We start from the raw sequence: 6,010 nt of genomic DNA, 5'->3' as shown, positions 1-6,010 counted from the left end.
TAACCCTAATCTAACAGTTGCTTGAGTTGTTCCTTCAACTCAATAGCTTCCGGTATGGACATTCTATAAGGTCTCTTTGCAATTGGCGCAGCTCCAGGCATTAGCCTTATTTCACGATCAACTTCTCTTGGAGGTGGAAGTTCAGTTAATTCCTCAGGGAATACGTCAGCGTATTCCTTTAGCCAAGAGGGTCCCTCATGAGACTCTTGCCTTTGATCTAATTTGTTGAGTTTGATCAGGTAAACAGGTAATCCTTTTCTAACCCCTTTTATGATCCGCGATACTTTGGCTAACTGGATTCTTGGCACTCCTGCCTCACCTTGAGTTGTAACAAACTTTCTTTCAGAGTTTCGAAAGGAAACTTGACCCTTTCCACAGTGGATGTGAGCGTCATTAGGCTTAAGCCAATCCATCCCAAGTAGACACTCATGGATACCTCAATTCATGACTTTGAATTTGACTGAGGTTTTCTTTCCTCCCAGAGAGAACTCTTCCTTAGCAGTTTGCTTGGTACAAGTTACCTCACGACCGTTTGCCAATTCCACAAGTAGGGTAGGTGCTTCTACTATGGCTATTCCTAATCTTTTAGCACACGCTGGTGAGATAAAGGAATGTGTACTGCCACAATCAATCAAGGTTTTGAAGCCTTCACCTTGATAGTCCGACGGTGTTTGAATCACCGAGAACTGGCGATTCGGCCCCTTCTTGTGTAAAGCGGCATGGACTGTCGCTCTTTCGAATTCCGCTTCCATAGTCGGATCTTCCTCTTCTTCTGCTTCACATCTTTGCCTATTGGTAATGCAGGAAGTTCTTCCTCTTCCACGGGTGGCGGCTCCTTGACCGCGGCCTGCACCTTGACGATGTCCCTCGCTGAGCTTGGGACATTGCCTTTTGAAGTGACCGAGTTCGTTGCAGTGGAAACATCGGAGGTTTCGGGCATTACTGTGAGTAGGAACAAAGTTGTTGACGTTATTTGTCCTTGCTTTCTTCCTTTGTCCCTGATTGAGACCTTGAACTCTCTTCACTTGGGGTCTGAATGCTCCTCTGTTCGGGTCGCTATAAGACCAATTCTTAATACCCCTTGGTCTAGCTTGCACTTCCTGAATTATAGGTGCCGCTCGAATGAGTGCATCCTGAAGATCTGATGGTCGCATAGATTCGAGACGAGTATTTACAGGTGGATTTAAGCCCGCGCAAAATTTGGATACCTGCTGCGTCGTGTCCATTTGTGGCGCATACTTTAAGAGTGAGACAAATTTAGAGTAGTATGCGTCAAGGGTGAGTCCTAACTGTTTTAGCTCATAGAACTCATTCATTTTCTGTGTACGATATGCAGGTGGCAAATATCTCCCCTGGACGGCTTGCTTTAACTTCTCCCAGGTAACGGACCCCTCTGAAGTCCCTTGATCCCTGCACCATTGTTTCCACCATAGTCTAGCTTCGCCGGTGAGTTTTAATTTGGCAAGCATGGCCTGATTGGTAGGTGCAGTACCAGCTGCTTCGAAGTAATCCTCCATAGATTCAATCCAAATTTCAGCATCAGACTAGACGAATCTGCCTTTCCCGTCAAACTCGGGTGGCTTTATCTGCTTGAGGAGGAACTTCTTCTCCTGGATCACAGCAGTACTTGATGTAGGGGGCAAATTTGGAACCTGTACTTGGGGTTGTGCCTGGGTAAAAGTTTTCTTAACGTTATTGTATGATAGTTGACATTAGCTTATCTTTAGTTCAGCTATCTCGTAAATCATGAAGCTACTTAACTTTTCGTAACAACCCTGATGCACAATCGGATATTGATAAAAGAAGTCCTTATTTATATTTACATGGGCGTAGCTTTATACAACATCTCGTGTGATGATAATCCAATCATTACATTTAGTTTGGGGAGAATAACGTTGTATTGCATTTGTCTACAGGAACTGTATAATAGTAGGGTTTTGGGTCATGGATCTTTAGGAATCGATAATTCATTGGAAGTTCAGGATATCCTTTCCGCTAGAATCCATACTTCCCATGGCGGCCCAACACCTTAATCCTGTCGGCTGGGATTACACGGGTTACTTCCTCATATACATATGAGTTCAATTCAACCCTTCGACCTTGAATATGCAAAGTCAAATTTACGTGAGCTTCCACAAAAATGAACAGCTTCACGACTTTCAAGTCTTCCAACCACTTGATTCTCTTTAGGTTGGTTTGTAGATAAGCGAACCGGTGGGTAGCTATGTAGTAGATTCCTGAAGACCCAGTCCATCTTCGTTCTATATATAAAGGTGATGGATTATAAATCTTCTCCAGGATGTTCATCATTTCAACTCTCTGCCTATAATGCGGAGAATGCATTGCAGTCATAAACATGATCCGGAACACCAAAAACTTGTTCCACGCTTCATAGATCTGCAAGACAGTATTGAAGATGAGGAAATGTTTGGACAGCAACAATTTCTTTACTTCATTTTATTGAGATCTCACGAAAACAATTCCGTTGTTGATTGGCTCTGATACCAACTGTAATGTGTCCACTAGAATCATCTAGGACACGTCTTAGCAGTCCATCGGGAAGAATGTCTAGAAAACTCCGCCCGGCACTCCCATGGAATGTTACGGGTTTTGCAATCTAGGTCTTCCCGCGTCTGCCACGTAGCGGAAGTATCCTGGCCGTTTCCCACTTAGGATCGACCGGAATTAGGGTTTTTCCTGTTTGGTCATTAGCTAACAGCAACTAGCGTCAGACTCGAGCGAACTACTTTACGCAGAAACGCCAGGTCCGAAGCGGATTCACGCTGCACTTGGTTCAAGGAGAATGGGAAACGAGAGGGATGCAAGGCTCAACCTCTCTTCCATAAGGCATAGTCCCATTCCGTTCCCCTAAAACAGCGTAAATCGGGTAAGACGTAACTCTAGATTATCGCTCTCATTATTCGCTTCGATAATGATGATCATCCCGCTGTTTTTCGAGATTTTTGAGAAAAGTTCCCGGCTAACCGGGACCACCCATCCGTGGGACGGACCCATGGTCCATCCTCCGCACTTTCCTCGGTTTGTTTTAGTTATGTAATTATCTAACACATTAATTTGACATATAACAATCAGCTTCTTTAGTTAACCTTGTTAGGCACTGGTTCCTTCACGTAATTTTATCACGTGACATAGAAAAACAATATCAAACAACTTCTTTATTATCATTTCATCATTTTATCTTTGAAATACAAGGAGTTCCGCCCGTAGGCTTGTCCATAATCCGCCTGAAGGCTATCCAGTAATCCGCTAGGGATCACTATTCCAAGCTTCTGCCCGTAGACTAGTATGCGGGCCTCGAGATCCAATCCCGAGTCACGTTAGTCTCTTGTGCAGGACCCGGAAGGCGAGGGATTTATGGCCAGAGCCCCCCCTAGCACCCAAGCGTCCTCCTGCTCCAAGTAGAGCTCAACGGAAAGACCTCTCGCGGCGGGTTCGGTCCACGTTCCCGGCGCGGTCAACAACCCCCTTGGTTAGGGTCAGGCAGGCAGTCGGGGGTAACTGAAGCTGCCCCTCCCTTCAGGCCTTCAACCTGAAGCATTTAGATATCTTTTCATCCTTTAGTTCCTTGAGCAAACAATGCAAACAGTGCTTTCTAAACTAATACAAGCACAATCAATTTCCAGTGGTCATTTATTTGGCAAACTGTTAAGGAGTGAATCCTTCTCTCCGAATGCATCCAGCATTCGATCTGGAATCAATTGCAACTTGGCAAGACTCCTATTGTCCTTGGGTTAGGGCCATACCCTGTTAACCCAACTTAACCAATATCTTAGGTTTTATTAATAGTAAATCCTGGAAACCATGTCGCTTTAATTTATTGATTGATCATTTGCTTCCAAGCAAATACCTAACTTCCCTTAACTTGGCAAATTTTCCCAATAAGGGTGATGTAACAGGATGACTACTCATCCTTTTGCAAGTTAAACTTGCGCAAGAACCTGCCAACCTCATTCCAAGGAATGGCAAAGCTTTCTTGTGATCAAACCACAAGGCTATGCGACGTTGCAACTTGTTGCACAAGTGTCACCTCTATTCCCAGGGATCATTTCACCCATTGAACGGTGTTTTCTGGTCAAGGAATTTTGATTAGACTAGAAGTAGGGTTTAGGGTGTCTTCTTACTCAATCCAATCCTAATTGCACTAGGCCGACAACGTTTGGTCCTAGGGATCCCAACTCAATCCAAGTTCTAGCATTAGGCCGAATGATCCTTAGGGTAGAAACCCTAGATCATTATTTGCGTGAGCGTCCAATTGACTCAACATTCCGGGAAGGTGGGTAGGACCTTTGGGTTTGAGGCCTTCGATTTGGCGTCCAAGTACGATACTTGGCTGTATTTCTAACGTGCCAAGCCCTAGCTAGTACTTGAGGTTTTTATTGAATCGGCTAATTATGCCTATACGAATCCCTTGCGGGTTAGGCGATTTAGATAAATTGATCTACTGTCTTGCGACAAGGGCAATCCTTTCCTAGAGATTCTAACCTTGTTCTAACGGTGTAAACAGATGCTAGATACCACATTTTGTGCAAGTATACGATTTGTTACATCTATGTTCATTAAGGTATGCAATAACCCTTTACTTTTCTTACTAAGGTCACGACGAATGATATCTTGCATGAAACTTACTAGGGTTTACATAAAAAAAAATCATGCCTACAACCCTTTTGTCTAAGCTTTAGAATTTCATGCTTTGATAAGCCATGCAATCTTTTCCAAATGCAACTCGATGAAATGAAATTTACGCATGACGAATATGTAACATGTGACCCTTAGATACAACATCGTTAATGTTCATGTGACATGCAATCTTCAATCCGTTCGACAACATCTTTGCATGCAATGTGCAATGTCCATAGTTTCATTTTCATGCCGTGCAATGGAAGTTAACAATTTCCTCATGCAAGTCATAACAAAAGAAGTTATTAACTAAATGCAAGATACTCTTTTCCTTCACGGCCAATGCAATTAACAATTTCATCTTTAACCCTAGGCAATATGCGTTTTAGACTTCCACTTTGAAAATGCACGACAAGGCAATTTGCGACTAAGTTCATAGAGCGCGTAAGTTATTTACATTCATAACTTTGGAGATGCAAACGATCCAATTGCATGATATGCATCAATCCTTATCCATCGTTTACAGAGATACTTTCTCAAATCTACTTTTATCACTACTACATGAATTAACAATAAGCGTAAAATGCATTCTCCCTATGGAATTAAGCGTGCTTAAAGCATTTCTTTATGTGGAAATAAATTCGTGGAACCTGGGCTTGTGGATCCGCGGTGATGTCCACGTGTAAGTTCGGGAAGGAACCTCCCGTGGGTGCGCCTTGCGTCTTCTTGGGAGCCATCGTTGATGACTTGAACTCCGCGGATTCCTCCTATCTTTGGCAAAACAACCTCCAAGTCTATCCGCTTCTCCCTTACGACGGAATACCCGTCACAAGGTGTGGGATTTTAAGCCCCACTGGGTAAAGACCGTGTGCACAGGGCTTAAGGGCCTTTCCTTTAGAAGCTTCTATCCTTTTCAGAAAACGTGGGAGGGAAAAGTAATGATTGGGGGGGGAAATTGACGATGACAGGGGGAGAAAAACTATGATGAAGACCCCTATGATCGTGGCGGCAGCCTAGCGGAAATCTGGTGCAGCACGGCAGCGTTTTCTCTGCACATCTCCCTCACGGCTGGTGGTAGCCTTTTCTCCTCTCCATGGTAGCGTTTCCCTTCTCCTCCATCCTTCAACACGGCGATGGTAGCAGCCGTCTGTCCTTCCACCCCCCTGTTCAACACCTTAGTGGGTGTTTATATAGGACAAGGGGGGGGGAGAAGGGCTCCACCACGTGGCCCCTTGCATGGGTTCCCCCCCTCCCCATGCAGCCCACGACTCCTCCAAGTCCCATCCCCCCACACTCCCTCTCCTCCAGCCGTGCATTGGCTGGGGAAAAGGGATAAAAATAAAAAAATTTGCCTTGATAATATTCAATTTGC

This window comes from Lygodium microphyllum, chromosome 15 (genome assembly GCF_053477565.2).
Source record: "Lygodium microphyllum isolate KBCC chromosome 15, Lygodium_microphyllum_v1.1.10, whole genome shotgun sequence".
NCBI classification, from domain to species: Eukaryota; Viridiplantae; Streptophyta; class Polypodiopsida; order Schizaeales; family Lygodiaceae; genus Lygodium; species Lygodium microphyllum.
Note: the sequence above shows the minus strand (reverse complement) of the source record.